Genomic DNA, 22,846 nt, shown 5'->3' with positions numbered 1-22,846 from the left:
ACGGTGCCGGTATCGGCGGCTGGAACCAGACCGTGACCATCTGGAGGTCGATCGGTGCTGCGAGTACGACCGGTACCGCTGAGGGGAGCGGTGCCGGGACTGCGAGCGGCAGCGGGATCTCGAGCGACCGTGGCGTCGGGACCTCGATCGCGAGCGTGAGTCCCGAGACGGTGCCGTCATCATGGGCTTGCCCCTGGAAGCTACCCGCACCGGAGGTACCGGGGGTGGCGGCTGAGTTGACTCAGTCAGGGCAATGAGGTCCCGTGCCGAGGCAAAGGTCTCTGGAGTGGATGGGACCAACAGCTCAACCCCAGATCTTACGGGGGAGCTCGGCGGTACCGGACTTGACGGACCCACCGGGCCCGGAGTCGACGGTGCCGGTAGCGCCGCGGCAGATGTCGATGCCGGGCGTTCCATTCGAGTCTGCCTGGCTGGAGTTGCAGACTTCGATGGTCTTGTTTCTGCACCCGGTGCCGGGGAAGGTCGGTGCCGGGGAGTCTTTCCGGTGCCGGTGCGATCCGGTGCCGGCGTAGAGATCACGGCCTGCGAAGCTGCCGGGTCAAGTGCCACTTCCATTAGGAGAGTCCTGAGTCTCTGGTCTCTCTCCTTCTTTGTTCTGGGCTTAAAAGCCTTGCAAATGCAGCACTTGTCCGACCTGTGCAATTCCCCCAGGCACTTTAGACACGCGTCGTGAGGGTCGCTGGTTGGCGTAGGCTTTTTACAGGCCGCACATTGCTTAAAGCCCGGCGAACCAGGCATGAGCCCGGTGCCGGGTGCCGGGAAGGGCTACAGCCCAGACCGGCTAACAACTATGTACAAACTAATTAACTAACTATACTTAACCACTAACTAACAACGGAAGTAACAACGGTAGTAACAAGGAGAGCTAGGGACGTGGAGGACAGCAATGCCGTGCTCCACAGTTCCAACGACCGACACAGCGGTAAGAAGGAACTGAGGAGCGGGTGGGCCAGCAGGGGTATATATCGAGCGCCATGGCGGCGCCACTCTAGGGGGCGACCTGCCGGCCCACTGGAGTTGCTAGGGTAAAAAGTTTCCGACGAGCGTGCACGCACGGCGCGCACACCTAACTGGAATGGATGTGAGCAATCACTCGAAGAAGAAAATAGGGTTGCCGGGTGTCCGGGTTTGGACTGGAACACCTATTTGAAAAGCGACCCTGGTGGCTCCAGTCAGCCCTGCTGATAAGGTTGTTTAAAAGCTGGTTGCTAGCGCAGCGGGGCTAGCAGGCTCCTTACCTGGCTCTGTGCAGCTCCCGGAAGAAGCCAGTATGTCCTGCTCCTAGGCAAAGGGATGGCTATGGGGGCTCTGCCCCAGCTCAGAGCCCCTTCCCACACTCCAAACCCCATGACCCCAGCCCGGGGCCCTCCCCTGCACCCCAAGCCCCTCATCCCCAGCCCCACCCCAGAGCCTGCACCCCAAACCCCTACCCCAGCCCAGTGAAAATGAGCAAGTGAGCGATGGTGGGGGAGTGCGAGAGATGGAGGGAGGGGGGATGGAGTGAGCAGGAGGTGGGCTCAGAGAAGGGGCAGAGCAAGGATGTTTGGTTTTCTGCTGTTAGAAAGTTGGCAACCCTAGGAAAGAAAGAGTATTCTTGCAATAAATAATCTCTCAGAGTTGGTGCATGGCTGTGATGATACAGCTTGATTCAAAGCCCACTGAAGCAAGTGGAAAAAGACTCCCATTGACTCAGATGGGCACAGGATCAGGCCTATGTACTCCAAAGAAATCTCTCTCAAGTTCTACTCATCTGAAAGCAGGAAGGAAATATTTTTGCTTTGTGATGTGTTTTCTTTTGCAAATGCATTAACTTGCAAGGCCTATTAGTAACATTTAGAACAACAAGGTACCTAAATAGAATACTGTTTTTGCATGTCTGCAGACTATCTAAACAAGAGATGTGCACATGAAGTGCTTTTATATCTGTTCTATCACAGAGATGAAGTAAGCAGTTAACAGTCTTAAGTCATCACGAACAGCAACAATGCAAACATATGGAGACAAAAGACAAACATAGGCATCGCTGCTTCATAGTGCAATCAAGATTATTTTTATGCATAAGGCAGTTATCAGAATCTATTCAGTATTATTTGATTCCCACAGCAGAATAAGAAACATTTTAAAAGCATGGGAAACCGCTCTTAGTGACATTTGGTCTGAAACACATTAGCAAAAGATATGTAGCAATAAAAGAACCATTGCAATTAGTGTAAAATTTTGCAGGTCATATTACAGAAGATATTAATTACTCCAAGCAAATTGGCATCTTGCCAAACATGCCACCCTACTGCTAAAGATGTAAAATAAGATTGGTACCCTGCTTCAGATGCTTTGGAGCAGTCCAAAATTGTCGAATTACTGGAATACAATACAATTTTAGTTCATAACGCCAAAAAAAAAAAAAAAAAAAAAAAAACTTCGGCCAGCCACCTACAAAAAGTCCTTTCCAGCCATTCAGTGCTGAGGAAAGCGCATCTCAGCTCTCCTCCAAAGCCCAGATACGTACAAGTCTCTTTCAGCATGCCTGGACGGTCACCAAATTTGGGCTATTTCAGATCAGAAATGGACGGAGCAAGTTCAGAAGCCCTCACAGGAAATGTTCTGCTAGCTAGCCCCTCTGTCTCTTTTAATGAGAAGATTCCAGCTCGGGAACCTTTGGTGACTACAGCTGTGGCAGAAGGACATGGAGAGAAATTGACTCCTTAGGCAGGCTGGTCCCAACCCATTTAGGGCTTTATGGATTATAAACAATATCTCAAAACTCCACTTGGAGATCAATGGGCAACCAAAGCAGATCCAAGAGCACTGCTGTCCTGTGTTCCCAGGATGTTGACCCACTCAATGAACAAAGCACTGCATTCTACACCAGCTTCAATCTGAACAGTTTTAAGGGGTAGCGTTAGGTGAAGGGTCCACAGTAATGTTAAAGTGTCCATGCTGCATATAAAGAAATACCATAAACATAATACCACACATTTCCCAAATAAAAATTAACATCCGCAGAGGTGGCTCTAACTTATGTTAGAGTTCCCTGTGATAGATCCCTACGGAGCCACTTGGCAGCCCAGAATAGACAGAGTACTGCTCCTGCCCTTGACATGCCCTAACTAGATTGGCATAATGGGCTACAAAGCAGCCCAGAAATGTGGCCCTTAACTGCTGACCAACTGATGAATGGAAAGTTGTGATTTACTTGAAGTTTTGGATGAAAATTATAATCAAAGCAGATTCTCTTTATACTGAAGCAATGTTTAATATGTTTTTTTTTTAAATTGTGACAAACTATATTGCTGCATTGTATATTTGTTATATATGCTACTTTCCACAGATGGAAGGCTCCATATGGTACAGCATATTGTACTGAAGACAGTGAGAAAAAAAAACAAAAATTAACAAATAAAATGTTATACATTTTCATGGTAGGCGAGGAAGACAGAGGAATAAATGAGATAGAGACTTAAATCACAAAATATCTAATAGCTTAGGGGAACATGCACTGGACTTCAAACCAGAAGACCATGAGGACTAGTTGCAGCTCCTCCACTGTTAGTATTTGAGCGGACTTCTTCATACCCCTTTGGTGCAATTCTGGGGCACATGCAAGAGCTTCTTGGGACAGAGGGCACTAGTTTCAGGGCCTGTCCAAATGGATCAAGAGCAGAGTCCCCACTACCAAGATTGGGTCCAGATTAATGAGTTTTGGAGCCCCGTGCACTATGGAAGCTGTCCCCTCACCAACCTTCCTTAAAGTGCCGCTGCCTCTTATGTACTCCACCCAGCACATACCCTAGAATGCCCCTCTCCCTACCCCCATGTAGACTTCTGAATGCCCCTCGCACTCCACAGATATGGCAATAATTCTTCATCAAAACCCTCACTTATTCTGACAATTCCTACACACATCCCAGAAGCCTTGACATACATCTGGCTCACTGCAGTCCCCAATACCTCAGGTGCATTGGTCCTTCCCCAGCAAAATCTTCCACTCATCCCCACCCTCTCACCCCCAAGAGTCCCCACTCACCTCATAGCCCATGAACAACTCACCGCCAGTCCCTTGATCTTCCTGGCCACTCATTGGTACTGCTTCCATTCCAGGCTAGGGTGAGATCTTCCTGACCCCAGATGTCCAGTTCCACTCACTCTCATTGCGTGCCCCTCACTCACACAGCCCCATACCATGACAGAGGGGCAGCCAGGCCAAATCTGAGAAATTGGCATTGCAATCTGGAGCATGGGGTGCATTTATTTTGTTTTCTGCTGGTCAAGGACCCCCCCTGAGATGGAGGCCCTGTGCAAGTGTACACAGTGCACAGTTGTTAATCCAGGCCAGACCAAGAGATGTGTCAGATAAGAGGTCTATACCACGGCGTGTGCCTAGAGGCCAAAGCCAGGAAGAGTGCCCAGCCCCAGCAAGTGAGGGGCATGTGGGATTCTGCATTTGGATCCCCTCACAGCAGTCTGGTGAGTGTCAACAGGGAGACCTCAAACAGACCTGTGACATTGCCATCTTAGGGAAAGCAATTATCATTCACCCATTTTTACACATGACTGAGAAAAGTTTTGCAAGATTATTTCAGGAACAGTTGGGAACAAATCTGAGATCTCTAATACGACAGATTACTGCTCTGCCACTTAGCTACACTACCTTTCAGAATGAATATGCAAAATGATGTCCTTAGCTATTTTGCCTCTAACCAACAGACCACACACTGCTCCCAGAGTCAGGAATAGAATCTGGGAATCCTAATCCCCGATATTTCAGTGCTATCTCTGGTATAATTACACAGTGTGCTGGCCAAATGTGTGTTGTGTCCCTCCTATGGGTCAGTCCCTATCAAGGATAATAACTAGGGTGGATAAAAAAAATTGATGATTTAAAAACAATAATAAAAATTTCATTTTCATTATTTAAATCAGATATCCATATTTATTAAATTAACCTATTGTAAATTAAGGCCTTGGCTACACTGTCGCTTTACAGCGCTGCAACTTTCTCGCTCAGGGGTATGAAAAACACCCCCCTGAGCGCAAGTTACAGCGCTATAAAGCGCAGTATAAACATCGCCGCAGTGCTGGAAGCACGGCTCCCAGTGCTGCAAGCTAATCCCCATGGGGAAGTGGAGTACCTGCAGTGCTGGGAGAGCTCTCTCCCAGCGCTGGCACTTCGACCACACTCACACTTCAAAGTGCTGCCGCGGGAGCACTCCCGCAGAAGCGCAAGTTTTGAGTGTAGCCAAGCCCTAATTTTGAAATTGGCAACCTATGTTAAGGCCTAAACTTATTATAATCTATTAAAATCATTTAAATTAAATACAAAAAAAATTAAACGTTTGTTGCCAAGTTTTAAAGAGAATCATACTACTGAATTGGTAGAAGTCACTGGCTAAGCACCTGGAGCAGAGTTTGTTGACTTGCTAAACCAGCTTTTGACAGCAGAAGCCTCTTCTCCAAGTGCAGAGAGAATATTTTCTTCATTTCAGTTTATTTAACTAGTTCAGTTCAATGACTAGTTCATTCAAAATTAAGAAACCAACTGAGAGCTGAAAAAGCAGGCAAGTTGGTTTTCCTCTTCCACTGTAGGAACAACAACTAGGTGTGAGAGAATAAGATCTAATAATTTCAGAATCTGGACGGATATGTTGATTCAGAAACAATCATTCAGTTTGCTAACTACAGATAACACTTTCTTCTTTAATCAATTAGTAAGATCAGTAAGACATGTTTGCTAATTTTTTTTCTTATGTATCCAGTACACTTAATGTAGTTTTACTTAATAAAACAATTAAAATTGTGTTGTATTTGAATATCCATCCAAATAGAACTTGATGCAAATTGCAAGTAAAATATTAATAATCATCAGGTAAATAAGAAATGAGTAGGTCATCATTTTCTAACATAAAATATGTAAAAATTGAGACTCTGAAAAAATGTAAGTTATGCTACGTAATTGCTTAAACAAACATGTATAGATATAGTATACTTCCTCGTGAGTAAAAGGAAGCAGCAAAATTAGTGGAAAGGCTATATTTAGTTGCAGATCAACATGCTTTACTGCTGCGTTTTTCAAACTTTGGTCGCAACCAAGTACTGGGTCGCGGCATGTCAGGCACTGGGTCACTCTGGTCAGCACCGCCAACCAGGACGTTAGAAGTCCCATCGGCAGTGCTGCCCAGCTAAGGCAAACTAGTACCTACCTGGTTCAATACCACCCTGAGCCCCTCCCGCACCTCCAACTCCTTATCCCTGCTCCCCCCAGAACCTGCACCCCCAGACCAGAGCCCTGACACCTTCCTGCACCCCAACCCCCTGCCCCAGCCCAGAGCCCCCTCCCACACCCTGAACCCCTCATTCCTGGCCCCACCTTGCAGCCCTCACCCCGGCGGCCCAACCCTCTATCCCAGCCCTGAGCCCTTCCCAAACCCCTCACTCCCAGTTCTGTTGGGTCACAGGCATCAACAATTTTCTTCAACCGGGTGCCCAGAAAAAAAAGTTTGAAAACCACTGCTTTACTGGACACGGATGAGAATTAATCCTTCTTTCGGAAAATAATTAAAAAGTACTATTGAAAAACACAATTAAAACTGATGAATTAAACCAATGTTTCCTGCTTGTTGATTTAAATCACAATTAAAATCAGTAATTTAAATTGTTTTGATTTAAAAATCAGTCTACCCTGATAATAACTTGTTTCATTAACTACTCCTACAGCTCAAGTGGAAAAGGTTTGTATTATTGAGCTGAAAACCCTGGGTCTAATCCCTGTTGATGATCCATATGGGAGAAAATACTATGTAATTGAATCTTAATGCCTACACACTCAAGGCTGAATTGAGGCTGATACTTTTCATAAGCATGAACTCTAAAAATTGTTTAAGATTACATGTGTGCAAATTATTTGTAAATATTAAAACTAGTTCATTCAATAATTGGCACGTAATGTCAGCACATGAAGCTGCAAAAAATGACAGCTATGTCTTTATATAATCCAATAACATTTGCTGTCATATATATTAGTACCTATATTAATGGCTGGAAGTACTAATAAGTATGAAAAAATCTGATTCTTCTTCCAAATGTTCACTTCTCTGGAGTTATTACACTGGAAAGAGCAGTATTTGAACGCCAATTCAGTCTGCAAAATACCAGAGTAACCCAAAAAAATAATAATTAAAAATTCAGGACAATTACAGTAGTAGGGGAAGAAGGAGAGATTGGGGAAAAAAATCGTACGGAATAAACACACCATCAGAATACTATGTGACAAGAACACTGAGTGGAGTGATCTAATATACTGAACATGACTGATGAGAGAAAATGAATTCTTGGAGCTTATAAGGCTTAGTGGTTCATACGGGAACCAGCTGCAACACTCAGTTAAATACAGTAAACAAGATTTCTTTTTCCCTCGCTTGATCATAATCCTCAAGTAAAAAAACTGCCCATTTATCTGATTTTATAATATAAACATCTAGAGGCAGCAATCAATATTTTTAGCTAAAAATGTACATATCTAGGGTTTCAATAATAGATTTATTTGATTTTGTCTGACATAACCAATGTATTTAGTTCAGATACTTACTGGGTGACATTTTCTGTGACTGTTCTACATGCCTAAGATGCTATTTGTTTTATACACTCAACCTCTGCCCCCAAAATCCTAAAACAATTTTTTGCCTTCAAGCATCCTTACTTCTTTAAGAAATAAAGACTGCTACAACTGAAGTTTAGACTGGACTTTTCATCCCAAGGACCTCAAAATGTCTAAGTTGTACACAAAACAGATACCTTCTATATACAGTGCAAATTTATTATCTACAATGCAGATCTCAATGGTATATTCTGCATTTATTTCACACATTTGCTCCAAACACAGAACTTCCACTGACCTCAATTAGAATTTTGCACATTGCAAAAGTGCTTTACAAACACATGCAGGTATCATTTCACTTACCACAAGCATTAAATGCCTAAGTGAACTCTACATAACAGGTTAAGATAGGAAATAAAGAAAAGTACTTTAACTGATTGAAACTGCAGCTGAAATTTAGGTAGGCAGAATGTAATTATTCAGACTGGAGTTCGAACAGGATACAAAGGCTAAGGGGATAATATCTCCATCACTTGTTTAAAGTATTGTGTGATCTTTAATGACCACATTTGGCCAAGACCTCAGTTTTATGTCTTGTTTGCACTGCAGTTAGAATTGATTTGGAGAAAGAACATCACTTAACAGATCATCAATATTATCTTCTGCAGGAGTTGGATTTTCTTTGGAGGTCTCCCATCCAAATAAAGACCAGGCCCACTTCTAGGCAGTCAATGTGAACTGCCAACAGTGGAGAATTCTGAGATTCCAAAAAGTGGTTTCAATCCAATTCAAAATTTTGAAAATTTTCTGCAAATTGGAATTATCATTCTATAATCACTCTACTGAGAGCCTGGGGTCTGGGGGAGTCTGCCTGACAGGTGCCAAAAACCAGGGACCATGGAAGTCCTTAGAGGGCTGACTCCAGGGCAGTCTGCCTGGTTGGGTGTTCCAACTCCAACGAAGCTCCTGCAGCCAGGAAGCCTAGAAGTCCTGGGAACCAAGGCTGTTCAGAAGCCACAAGCCTAGGAGCTGGGGGCAGCCAAAGTGGGCTGCTGAGGAGCCAGGATTCCCTAGAAGCCTAGCAGGTGGGCAGAAGAGGAATTAAGTTGGTGTACTGGCAGAAAACTGATGGAAATCCCCCAAGCTTCTAGAGGAATTCTGTCAAAACTGACAGTCCCGCAGAATGTGTTGATTTCAATGAATAAACAAATTCTGAAGAAAAAAATATTTCTAACTTTTTCTGACCAGTTCTAGTTTTAACTCTGTAAAATTATTAGGGATTTTTTCCTTCTCCATGAGCTAATCACAGTTTAAGGAATAGCAAACAAGGATATCCAGTGGTCATTTCTGTATAATTTCAGATAGTAGAATTATATAAGATCTTGAGTAATATTCTGTCAACAAAGCAAATGCAAAAGTCCACTGGGTTCCTGGCTTTGAACTGATTTTCTTAGTACACCTTGAACAATAATTTTAGCTGATATACTTAATTGTAATAAATCTGCTAAAATAACACGCATATCTTAAAAACATGGATCTTTTCAATTCAGGTAAGCACAAAATAAATAAGAGTGTTTATATTACGTCTAAAATGAAATAGGCTGCAATATTAAAGTTGGAAGTAAAAGCTATTTCAAAAATAGTTGGCACAGAAAAAGTTGTCTGTTCTACTTTTTCCAAATTCAGAATGTTTTCCCAATTCTTAGGTTGTAATGAACAAGTATATTACAATGTCCTATAAATTAGAGCTGAATAAGTCCATCACCCATGCAGATAGTTTCCTTCAGTACATACGCTTGTTTACCATTGTACTTCTGTGTGTTTAAATGACTGGGAGAAAAATAATTCAATTTCAATATGAAATTAATTGAAATTTACTGAAATTTCTAGTTGCACACAAAAATATAAAAAATCACCTTTAAAACCATCCTAGTGATCTTTTACCAGTTTAACTGAAAGGAGAGTCTTCTAATGTGTTACTCCATGTGTTACTTTAAACAAAGCACATTGTGTATCTTTCATTATTAGAATTATTGTTTTCATATCTACAAGTCCCAATAAACTATTAACAGACATATATGCATACTGAGCAACGTTCTTAGAACATGAGAAATAGCTCTTCATTACTGCTTACTCCTTAACACAAGAAAGACAGAGATTTGACTGGAATAGAGAGAAGATATGCAGTCTAGCTGATAGGAACCAAGACACAAGAACTCTTGAATTTTAATCTTAACTCTTACCGAAGACCTGCTCTGTGTCATTGGGCAAGTCACTTAACCTCTGCATCCACCTCATAATCAACCTCACACCAGTGTAGTGGAAGTCAATTATGCCAGTGAAGTGTTTATATATATTATAAACATACACAATTATTCTTCTCTCACATGTGATTGTTTTCAGATATACAAAAAAGATAATTTCTGATTTACTTTTTTAAAAAGAGTTCCAAATGTAACTTGTTGAATATTTTGTTGGAATTCAGTAATACTGGACATTCACCTTTATCAAAGCAGAAGGGCTCTGCTCATGCTGTTATTTCATAAAAAGACGTGCTACTGAAACCGGTGAAAAAGGATATTCATTTTCAGTCTTGCATTGTGTTTTACCATTCTGAATCCCTAACATATGAAGTAATGTTTCATAAACATATCCAGGTCAATGCATGCAGCTGATAAATAGGTAAGGAACACTTTCAGAGAGGTGTATTCTACTGATCTGAGTAGTTTTACCGTTCTTCTTTACAGTTCTAACTCTGATGTAGGCCTTTCGGAGCTCTTGAGCATGTCAAATAGTTGTCACATTTTCCACTTAACTCCCGCTTCAGTTTTCCTACCTGTAATATAGGAATACTATTTCCTATATCTCAGAGGTCTATGAGAATTGGTTGATAAGCACTAAGTGCTAATTATTATGATTGTCTCTATACCTGCTTCTTAGTTCATATTCTTTTACACACATTTTAAACTCAGTGTTTCAGCAGTGGAACAGCTATTGTTTCAGTGTTTTTTATGATGGAAACCAAAAGTTTCCCTACTGAGGCCACAGAAACGATGCTATGCTTTGCATTTCCTCACTTCTCTGAAACTATTATGAAATTCTCATTAGTATCTGTGATAGATGAAGGAGGGGGCACAGCTCCCTTTTATGGGCACCCAGCCAACCAGTTAGCTAAACAATTCCTCTTAGTAGCTGTTCTCTACTTGCTTTACCTGTAAAGGGTTAACAAGCCCACAGGTAAAAGGAAAGGAGTGGGCATCTGAGCAAAAGAGCCAATGGGAGGGCTAGAGCTTTTTAAAATGGGAGAAAAAAAACTTCCCTTTGTCTGCTTTTTGTTGTCCTCCGGAGCAGCTTTAAAACCACGTAAGAAAAAGCACCAAATCATACCTCAAACTACTTATCTGAAACCCCAAATATGTAAGTAAATCAGGGAATGACTAGGAAGATGCAATTGTGATGGGTTGCATCACAGAACCCTCCTTGGGAGCTGCCACCTGATGTGCCAAGACTACCTCTGCCCCTGCTTTCCCTGCCAGCTCGGGACCCCAGCACCCTGTCTTGCTAAGCGAGACACTCCCGTCTGCTCTAACAAAGACCCAGAGTCTGAATTACTTGCCCCAAAGCTGCAGGTTTACCTGAAAGCAGCTAACAGAAGTGTTCTTGTCTTTAACACTCAGATGCCCAACTCCCATGGGGTCTAAACCCAAATAAATCCATTTTACCCTATATAAAGCTTATACAGGGTAAACTTATAAATTGTTCACCCTCTATAACACTGATAGAGAGATATGCACAGCTGTTTGCTCCCCCAGGTATTAATACATATCCTGAGTTAATAAATAAGTAAAAAGTGATTTTATTAAATACAGAAAGTAGGATTTAAGTGGTTCCAAGTAGTAATAAACAGAACTAAATCACCAAGCAAAATAAAATAAAACATGCAAATCTATGTCTAATCAAACTGAAGAGATAATCTCACCCTCAGAGATGCTTCAGTAAGTTTTTTCCTCAGACAGGACACCTTCCAGGCAATAGCATAGCTGGGTGGGTGCAGGGGGAAGCGACTGCTTCCCCTCAGCACATTTTCCAAAAGCAGCACCTTAGTTAGGGGTTATCATGGCGCCAGTGCTGGGCTCCTGCAGGCAAGGGGGGGCAGCACAGCCGGAGGAGCCATGGGGAGTGGGCGGCACAGCCAGAGGAGCCATTGGACTGGGGGCGGCACAGCCAGAGGAGCCATGGAGGTGGGCGATGAAGGGGAAGGAGACAGGCGAATGGAGCTGGCGGCTCTCTCGCTCCACCAGGGTGCATGAGGGGAAGTGGGCGGGCCCCAGGGAAGAACAGAGGCGTGCGGGGATGTCAGCCTAGGCGGGAGCCTCTGGCTCTTTGCTGCCCGGCCTGAGCCGGGCAAGAGGGGGATGAGTTCAGGGCAGCCAGTGCTCAGCCTGGAGCACAGAGACTCCCCCAAACTGCCCCGCTGCCCAAGAGGCTCAGACCCGCCAGGAGCTGCGTTCCCGTCCACGTATGAGGAGTCAGAACCCCTGAGCAAAGCCAGGGCCTGTAACCCTGATCCAGGCTGTAACCCCCTCTGTTCCCTGCACACACACGGGGCTGGAACTGGGGGGGGGCTGCCGCACCTCAGGCTTGAAGGGGGGGCACAGCATGGCCACAGTGCAGCCGGAGGAGCCATGGAGGGGGCGGCATGGCTGGAGCCATGCGGGGGGGCATGGGGGTGGCACGGCACGGCCGAAGGAGCCATGGGGGGGGTGGAGCAGATGGAGGAGGAGTCAAGGGGGCATGGTCAGAGGAGGAGCCAAGGAAGGTGCTTTTTTAATGTTTGCTCCCCCTGCTCTTAAAACCTGGCTACACCATTGCTTCCAGGCCTGGGCAGAATTCTTTCCCTTGGTATAGCTCTTGTTCTAGCTCAGGTGGTAGCTAGGGAATTCTTCATGATGGCTCCTCATGCTTAGTTTTGTTCCACTCCTTTATATAATCTTTTGCATAAGGCGGGAATCCTTTGTCCCTCTCTGGGTTCTCACCCCCTCCTTCTCAATGGAAACACACCAGGTTAAAGATGGATTCCAGTTCAAGTGACATGATCACATGTCACTTGAAGACTTCACTGCCCACTTGCCAGCACACATGTATACAGGAAGACTTACAGGTAAAACAGCCATCTGCAGTCAACTGTCCTGGTTAATGGGAGTCATCAAGATTCCAAACCACCATTAATGGCCCCCACTTTGCATAACTACAATAGGCCCTCAGAGTTATATTTCTAGTTTCAGATACAAGAGTGGTACATTTATGCAAATAGGATGATCACACTCAGTAGATTATAGGCTTTGTAATGATACCTTACAAGTGACCTTTTGCATGAAGCATATTCCAGTTACATTATATTCACTCATTAGCATATTTTTATAAAATCATATAGACTACAATGTCACAGCGATTATGGGGTTTTTAAAAATTTCTTATTGGCTTGTGGACTCCTCTGTGCTAACCCCAGGTGCTTTTGTTTTGCCTGTAACCTTTCAGATGAACCTCAAGAGACCTGTCTTGATGCTTAATTTTTGTAATTGTTCCTTTTAAAATCTAGCAATAGCCTGAGTTTTCAGATGTATTTTATTTTTGTTTTTAATAAAATTTCCTTTTTTAAGAACAGGCTTGGATTTGTGTGTCCCTAAGAGGTTTGTGCATGTTGTTTAATTAGCTGGGGGTAACAGCTAATTTCCTTTGTTTTCTTTCTCAGCTCTTCCCGGGGGGCAAGTGAAAGGGCTTCTGAGTACCCCACAGGAAGGAATTCCCAAGTGAGTCTTCCTGGGTCCCAAGGGCTTCTTTTGCACTTGGGTGGTGGCAGCATCTACCCATCCAAGGTCAGAGAGAAACTGTGACCTTGGGAGTTTAATATCAGCCTGGAGTGGCCAGTATTAATTTTTGAATCCTTGCAGGCCCCCACCTTCTGCATTCAAAGTGCCAGAGTGGGGAATCAGCCTTGACAGTATCTATCTCCATATTAATATATCGAAGTAATTGAGCAATTCTAATAATGTAAATATATTGAGAGGCTGAGTTTCTAAAGCAGGCTTGACAATATCTGCATAACCAGTTCTTCCTAAAAAGAAACATTTCTTGCTTTTGCTTCCCTCTGTTTTACTAATAGGAATCTTCAGACTCTGGACATGATAATTTTAACCCCTGCTCTCTCCTCCCCTCCCCCTTTAGTTTATCCCTTCCTAAGTAAGCCCCTACGCCAAAAAATCATAGACCTAATGTAATTTGCCGCCATCACATTGTTCACTGTGCTTGTGTGGTACCCATTCCCACATCCTGTGCCTGTCTTGTCTATTTAGACTGTAAGCTCTTCAGTGCCTGGACTATGTACTACTCTGTGGCTGCACAGCACCTAGAAAAAAGGGTCCCATCTTTGATTGGCCTTTAAGAACTACCAAAATACATAATGATATACCACATACATCTTGAACATGAGCAGGAGCCTGCTATTCTCTCTTCAGTGGTCTTCCCTACTTCTTATCTCTGACAATTAGGGGTATTTATCATACAGTGACAATATAAAACAGAAACTGGGATTCTATCTATTCAGTTTCCTTTATTCATTGATCTATTACAGCAGTTCTCAAATTTTAGCAACCGGAGGACTCCCATTTTGATTTACAAAATTTTCACAGACGCCCAAGTCCCTTGCTCAGCCCCAGGCCCTGCCCCCCACTCCACTCCTTCCCCCAAGGCCCCACTCTCACCCCACCTCCAAGCACACCCTGTCCCCGCTCCTCCCTCTCCCTCCCAGCACCTCCTGCATGCCGCTGAACAGCTGTTCCTTGACCTACAGGAGGCACTGGGAGGGAGTGGAAGAAGTTGATCAGCAGGGCCCAAGGACCCGCTGGTGTACCTTCACGGACTCCAGTTTGAGAAATGCTGATCTCATAGACTTTAGGGTCAGAAGGGACCAATGTGATCATCTAGTCTGACCTGCACAAAGCAGGCCACAGAATCCTACCCATCCACTTCTATAACAAACCCCTAACCTATGTCTGAGTTACTGAAGTCTTCAAATTGTGATTTGAAAACCTCAAGCTGCAGAGAATCCACCAGCAAGTGACCCATGCCCCACGCTGCAGAGGAAGGCGAAAAACCTCCAGGGCCCCTGCCAATCTGCCCCGGAGGAAAATTCTTTCCCGACCCCAAATATGGCGATCAGCTAGTCCCCGAGCATGTGGGCAAGACTCACCAGCCAGCACTCAGGAAAGAATTCTCTGCAGTAACTCAGATCCCATCCCATCACCGACCACTGGACATACTTACCTGCTGATAATCAAAGATCAATTGCCAAAATTAAGCTATCCCATCATACCATCCCTTCCATAAACTTATCAAGCTTCGTCTTAAAGCCAGATATGTCTTTTGCTCCCACTACTCCCCTTGGAAGACTGTTCCAGAACTTCACTCCTCTAATGGTTAGAAACCTTCATCTAATTTCAAGTCCAAACTTCCTAGTGCCCAGTTTATACCCATTTGTTCTTGTGTCTACATTGGTACTAAGCTTAAATAATTCCTCTCTCTCCCTAATATTAATCCCTCTGATATATTTATAAAGAGCAAGCATATCCCCCCTCAACCTTCTTTTGGTTAGGCTAAACAAGCCAAGCTCTTTGAGTCTCCTTTCATAAGACAGATTTTCCATTCCTCAGATCATCCTAGTAGCCTGTCTCTGAACCTGTTCCAGTTTGAATTTATCCTTCTTAAACATGGGAGACCAGACCTGCACACAGTATTCCAGATGAGGTCTCACCAGTGCCTTATATAACGGTACTAACACCTCCTTATCTTTGCTGGAAATACCTCGCCTGATGCATTCTAAAACCGCATTAGCTTTTTTTAACGGCCATATCACATTGGAGGCTCATAGTCATCCTGTGATCAACCAATACTCCAAGGTCCTTCTCCTCCTCCGTTGCTTCCAACTGATGTATCCCCAGTCTAAAATTCTTATTAATCCCTAAATGCATGACCTTGCACTTTTCACTATTAAATTTCATCCTATTACTATTACTCCAGTTTACAAGGTCATCCAGATCTTCCTGTACGATATCCCAGTCCTTCTCTGTGTTAGCAATACCCCCCAGCTTTGTGTCATCCGCAAACTTTATTAGCACATTCCTGCTTTTTGTGCCAAGGTCAGTAATAAAAAGGTTAAATAAGATTGGTCCCAAAACCGATCCTTGAGGAACTCCACTAGTAACCTCCTTCCAGCCTGACAGTTCACCCTTCAGTACGACCCGTTGTAGTCTCCCTTTTAACCAGTTCCTTATCCACCTTTCAATTTTCATATTGATCCCCATCTTTTCCAATTTAACTAATAATTCCCCATGTGGAACTGTGTCAAATGCCTTACTGAAATCGAGGTAAATTAGACCTACTGCATTTCCTTTGTCTAAATAATCTGCCACCTTCTCAAAGAAGGAGATCAGGTTGGTTTGGCACAATCTACCTTTTGTAAAACCACGTTGTAATTTGTCCCAATTACCATTGACCTCAATGGAACTACTTTCTCCTTCAAAATTTTTTCCAAGACCTTACATACGACAGATGTCAAACTAACAGAACTATAGTTACTCAGATCACTTTTTTCCCTTTCTTAAAGATAGGAACTATGTTAGTGTAAGCAGAGTCAGGATGAGCTCTACCCTGACATCTGGTGGAAAGAATTTCAGAGAGTGTATTTGCATAGGCACGCCTACCCCATCCCAGGCTGCCGAGCTGTGGGACTGCTTTGTGACAGAAATAACTCAACCTCAGTTGGGTGGTACTTGCTAGACAAGGGACATGGGTTCCAAAACCCAGTGAATTGAGAGAGGCTGGGGACAGGTATCTGAGCCTGGTGGTGCAGTCTCCTTGTGGAGCCTGAAGCACCAGTTCCACCCCCTCCTCTCTCCACTGTGGAATGTCAGAGTTGATTTTTTTATTCCCTCAAGAATCTAGATACAGGTTACTGAGCTGAACTCACTTTGGGCTAATGGTGCACTAGCACTGGGGCTCCCCTACTAAGAGCTGAGATCACTAAGAGTTGAAATTACTGAGCTGAGAGCACTGAGTACTGTGCTAACTAGTGGGGGAGCCTGAAGCTATACTGTGGAACAGAGCAGCTGGCGGAGCGGAGCGACTGGCAGAGCGGAGTAGCTGTGGGACGGGTGGAGCGGCCCACAGAGCAAGCGGAGCCAAGCAGGTTGCAGGGAGAACTGGAGCAGCCCATGGAGCAGAGCAGCTGGTGGAGCGGAGCAGTTTGTGAGGATGGCTGGAAGAGCAGAGTGGAGCGGCTGGTAAAGCGGAGCAGTTCGTGGAGAAGGCCGAAGCAGAACCCACGGAGAGGCAGGGCAGTTGGCCCCAGACCACGTAAGGTGCCCCTTTCTACCCAGGCTGGGGGGAGGGACCTCTACAGATAAACTCTCGAATTCTGGGGTGGCATTGACCAGAGACTTTTGGGTTGTTGGACTTAGGGGTGATTGGACTTAAAACCCTAAGGGGAAAAAGGACATTGCCAAAAGCACTTGGAGGTGGGTTTTTGTTTATGGTTTGTGTTATAACCCTGTTTGTGGTGTTTCTCCAATGGGATGCCACATTGATTCCTTCCTTTATTAAAAAGATTTTGCTACACTCAGACTCCGTGCTTGCGAGAGGGGAAGTATTGCCTCCTAGAGGCGCGCAGGGGGGTGTGGTATGTAAGTGTCCCAGGTCACTCGGTGGGGGCTCGAGCCGGTTATGCATTGTGTTACTGAAACGGAACCCCTGGATACTGAACCCGGTCCTTGTTGCTGCCAACTCAGAGAGGCAGAAGGGTTACATTAGCAATTCTCCAGCCGTACGGTACAACCCCTGAGTTTACCGATTCATTAAAAATTCTTGCTAATAGGCTTGCAATTTCATGTGCCAGTTCCTTTAATATTCTTGGATGAAGATTATCTGGGCCCTCCGATTTTGTCCCATTAAGCTGTTCAAGTTTGGCTTCTGCCTCGGATGTGGTAATATCTACCTTCATATCCTCATTCCCATTTGTCATCCTACCATTATCCCTAAGCTCCTCATTGCCTCAGTCTTTAATAAGGCTAAAGTATTTATTTAGATATTGGGCCATGCCTAGGTTATCCTTAACCTCCTTTCCATCCTCAGTGTTTAGCGGTCCCACTTCTTCTTTCTTTGTTTTCTTCTTATTTATATGGCTACAGAACCTTTTACTATTGGTTTTAATTCCCTTTGCAAGGTCCAACTCTACATGGCTTTAAACCTTTCTCACTTTATCCCTACATGTTCTGACCTCACTAAGGTAACTTTTCTTGCTAATCCCACCCATCTTCCACTCCTTGTAGGCTTTCTGCTTTTTCTTAATCACCTCTCTGATATGCTTGCTCATCCAGCTTGGTCTACAACTCCTGCCTATGTTTTTTTTCCCCTTTCTTGGGATGCAGGCTTCTGATAGTTTCTGCAGCTTCGACTTAAAGTAATTCCAGGCCTCCTCCGCATTTAGATCCACAAGTTCTTCAGTACAATCCACTTCCCTAACTAATTTCCTTAATTCTTTAAAGTTAGCCCTTTTGAAGTAAAAAACCCTAGTCCCAGATCTATTTTTGTTTATCCTTCCATCTAGTTTGAACTGAATTAGCTCATGATCACTTGAACCAAGGCTGTCTCCTACAACCATTTCTTCTATGAGGTCCTCACTACTCACCAAAACCAAATCTGAAGAACCAACAAGAGGGGATGCCATTTTAACTACTTGGTGAAGAAATCCATCTGCTATCACATCCAGAAAAATCTGAGCCCTATTATTCTTACTAGCACTTGTCCTCCAGTCTGGGAAGTTAAAGTCTCCCATGACCACACATTTCCCATTAGTATTTACTTCATTAAAAACATTGAAGAGGTCTCTATCCATATCCAAATCAGATCCCGGCGGTCTGTAGCACACCCCATGCACTATCTTAGGGGAGGCTCTAGTAGCTTTCTTTCCCAGTGTGATTTTTGCCCAGACAGACTCTGTCTTGTCCATTCCATCACTTATTTCTTTACAGTTAACCTCATCATTGATATACAATGCTACTCCACCACCTTTGCCTTTATTTCTGTCTTTCCTAAACAGCACATATTCCACCATGTTTCTGTTATCCCTATAGTATCTGGTTTCACTTCCTGCACCAGTTACACTAGTTCCTCCATTTTGTTACCGAGGCTCCTCGCATTAGTGTACAGACATCTTAATTTTTGCCCTTTGGCTTCACTGACATTCTTTACCCGGTTAGGCACAGACATTCTACCATCAGCATCACCTGTTAGACTGGTATCTACACTACCCTTCCTCCTTATGTCAATTCTTCTGTCCACGGCTGTATCCCCTCTTACTTTGTTTTCTTCCCTCTCAAGGTTAAATTCCAGCATAGAGATCACCTGGACATCTCCCAACCATCTCCCCCAAATTCCTAGTTTAAAGCTCTCTTAATCAGTTGGGCGAGCCTCCATCCTAGAAGTCCTATGATCTATTATGTACATGTAAAAACTCCTTTGTAAAAACACTTGTAATACAGTTGCATAAGTGTATACTGTGTGATATGGGACTGCACTTGTACATAGTACTTTTGTTTCATATAATTTGGATCTTTTTCCACTGCATGTTTAACAGTCTTTCCTGTTCAAAACTGCAAAAATTAACAAAAAAATATTGATTTTTGCAAAGACCTTTCTGTCTTTGACCCCACAATAAAAAGCATCAAATATATTGATGTTCACTAACTGCAGGTTACTCATATCACTTCTTGAGACAAGTACACAGGAGGTTTTGTGTATTTTTTTGAAATTCCTTTTTCATGACTGTTCTATAGTTCAGCTTATCACTTAGGGCTTGTCTAGGCGACCGCTTAGTTTACAGCAAATTGGGGCATAAAACTACCTTGCACTAAGCACCTGCGTGGACCCTGCTGCCATGCACTGTAAGTTCTCTAGTGCGCTTTAATCATTCGTTTCAAAGCGCAGTAGAGCAAAGAGCACTACAGAACTTTTGTGTGGAGCAGAGGAGCCATATGGGCACTTAGTGCATGCTAACACAAGGTAGATTTACACTCTGGTTTGCCGCAAATTAAGTGTCCACATAGACAGGCTCCTAGTGATATTACCTCCTACTTCTGACACTAACAAATGATATCTTCACCAACTGCAGTATTGGGCAGCCACACACTCCGAGCTCCATTCTGACTTCTGATTAGAACACACAACTTTCATTTACTTCAATGAAAGTTACATATATTTATCTGAAGGCAAAATTCGGCCCAGATGTTCCCAAATATAATACTTGAAAAGCAGGCATAAGGATGTCAACACAACTGGATACACAGAGGAAAGCCATTCTTTCTGTCTCTCCTGCAATTCTTACAGCAAACATGTTCTGGCTGATGCATCTCACAGAGAAAGGTTGAAATGTCAGAACTTAAAGGTTTCCTGGCAGTCAGAAAAGCCCCATTAATGTGAGTCAGGCCTTGGCTATACTGGCGCTTTACAGCGCTGCAACTTTCTCACTCAGGGGTGTGAAAAAAACACACCCCTGAGCACTGCAAGAGAAAGCGCTGCAAAGTGCCAGTGTAAACAGTGCCGCAGCGCTGGGAGCACAGCTCCCAGCGCTGCAAGCTAAACCCCATGAGGATGTGGAGTACGTGCAGCGCTGGGAGAGCCCTCTCCCAGCACTGGCACTGCGACCACACTCGCACTTCAAAGCGCTGCCGCGGCAGTGCTTTGAAGTTTCAAGTGTAGCCATACCCTGAGACTCCTGGAGTTTCACTGCACTGAGAGGTTTGAGCTCCTGCCTGACATGATGCAAATAACTCCACCCAATGAGTAAAGTCTTATCAGTAAGGCAGTCATTAGCTCCAGGGAGAAAGACAAGTGGGTTTTTCTTTTGAAATCAACTCACTGGAAAATGTTGCAACCCAGAGGACTAAACCGATGTCTGATTGCTCCTCATATTATACGACTCAAAGTTTCTTCAGACTGGGACACTGTAGCCACCACAGTCTGCCTTAGGGTATGACTGCAAGTTAAATCAAGTTATCTATACCTAACTCTTCTCGAGTTACCCTATTTTGAGCAAAAGCTGCCCCATCACAAAACACTTTGAGATGCACAAACTGGTTGTGTTAGCAGGTGGCAAGTCATGCTAACTTGAGCTTTATCTATACCCCTTGATGGGCCAACTAAAGTTAAAAGCACCCCCACACTCAAAATAAGGAATTTTAGAATCATTAGTATTATCTAGACTGTCCCTGACAGCTCTAACCTGCTCTTAAAAATCTCCACTGATGGAGATTCCACAGCCTCTGTAGGCAATATATTCCAGTGTTTAACCATCCCTGACAGTTGGGAAGTTTTTCCTAATGTCCAACCTAAACCTCCCTTGCTGCAATTTAAGCCCATTGCTTCTTGTCCTATGCTCAGAGGTAAAGAACAACAATTTTTCTACCTCCTCCTTGTAACAACCTTTTATGTACTTGAAAACGGTTATCATGTCCCCTCTCGGTCTTCTCTTTTCCAGACTAAACAAACCCAATTTTTTCATTCTTCCCTCACAGGTCATGTTTTCGAGACCTTTAATCATTTTGTGTGGATGTGACTCAAATTAGGGGGAAAACTCAACTTCACTGCAAGGAAGACAAACCCTGAGGTATTTCCATCACAGACATCTGCACAGGAGCTAGATCAGTGGTACTCAAACTTTTGCACTGGTGACCCCTTTCACATAGCAAGCCTCTAAGTACGACCCTCTTTTTAAATTAAAAACTTTTAAATATATTTAACACCATTATAAATGCTGGAGGCAAAGCAGAGTTTGGGGTTGAATCTGACAGCTAATGACCCCCCATGTAATAACCTGGCAACCCCCTGAGGGTTCCGAACCCTAGTTTGAGAACCTCTGAGCTAGATGGTCTCTCCACACAGTTTGCAAAGCATTATTGCTTGGATTTGGCCTCCAGGAAAGAATCTTATTTCAGACTGTGTCCTGAAATTTGTTTCCAATATAGCAGAAGTCAACCTCTCTCCCTGTCAAAAGGTAGGTTTATTTTACTTCAGTTGACCTGTTTTTTAAAGTTTTCCCACCCTGATTGTGGGGTGATTCATGCATAACATATACGCCTCTACCCCAATATAACATGATCCTCAGGAGACAAAAAAAATAAATCTCACCATGTTATAGGTAAGAACGCGTTATATCAAACTTGCTTTGCCTCGCCCCGTTCCTTTCTCCCTGACCACCCCCTCCAGAGACCCCATCCCTAATCACCCCCAGGATCCCACCTGCTACCCAACCCCCCTGTCCCCTCACTGCTCCGACCCCTATCCACCCCTCCCCGCCCCCCGACAGGCACTCACTGGCAACGGCAGGAAGCGGAGCAACTCACCTGCGGCGGGAAGCAGAGCAACACAGCCCCAGCCTGCTCCGCTTTCCTTCCCCCGGCCCCAGCCGTGTCGCTGGGGGGCAGCTGGGGAAAGGTCCTGCACTCACCTGCGGCGGGAAGCGGAGCGCCACAGCTGGGAGCTGGCAGAGCGGAGCTGGCTGGGGCTGAGGCTGACTGCTCCACTTCCGCCGCTGCTAGTGAGTGCAGAGGGATCTCTTCCCCCAAGCCCCCTCCTTGAGTGACACGGCTGGGGCCAGGGCGAGGGAAGCAGAGCGGGCTGCTCCCGGCCTCCCGCTAATTCCCCGGACGACTCTGGGACTGTGGGGCCCCCAAAAGTGCCCTCCCACAGCTGCTGCCCCCCAGGATCTGGGGGGGAGACCCTCTGCCCCTTATCAAACCCTTCATCCCCAGCCTGGCCCAGACACCCTTAACACGCTGCTCAGAGCAGCTTGTCAGAGCTTTACTGTGTGGTATGCGAACCCACGTTCTATCGGGTCGCGTTATATCAGGATAGAGATATATCTTGTACATGCCTGAAGAATTTTGAGATTAGGATATCTATCTAGATCAGGGGTCAGCAACCTTTCAGAAGTAGTGTGCTGAGTCTTTATTTATTCACTCTAGTTTAAGGTTTCGCTTTTAACGTTTTTAGAAGATCTCTTTTTATACGTCTGTAATATATAACTATCATTGTATGTAAAGTAAATAAGGTTTTTAAAATTTTAAGAAGCTTCATTTAAATTTAAATAAAATACAGAGCTCCCTGGACCAGTGGCCAGGACCT

General features: G+C 44.3%; 1 protein-coding gene across 5 annotated transcripts in view; it reads right to left on the bottom strand.

Moving 5' to 3' along the window:
* Positions 1–22,846, bottom strand: part of SHLD2 (shieldin complex subunit 2) — a 120,061-nt gene that overhangs the window by 57,736 nt on the left and 39,479 nt on the right. For 2 of the 5 annotated variants that reach the window (XM_030571307.1, XM_030571302.1), the window contains exon 1: positions 9,529–9,605. The exons of the other annotated variants lie outside the window; for them this stretch is intronic. The gene's annotated coding sequence lies outside the window, so the exon portion shown is untranslated. Of the gene's footprint in view, positions 1–9,528; positions 9,606–22,846 lie in introns of those variants that run through there. 5 annotated transcript variants of the gene reach the window in all.

Source organism: Gopherus evgoodei, chromosome 7, assembly GCF_007399415.2.
Source record: "Gopherus evgoodei ecotype Sinaloan lineage chromosome 7, rGopEvg1_v1.p, whole genome shotgun sequence".
Classification (NCBI taxonomy): domain Eukaryota; kingdom Metazoa; phylum Chordata; order Testudines; family Testudinidae; genus Gopherus; species Gopherus evgoodei.
This window is presented reverse-complemented; position numbering and strand designations above follow the sequence as displayed.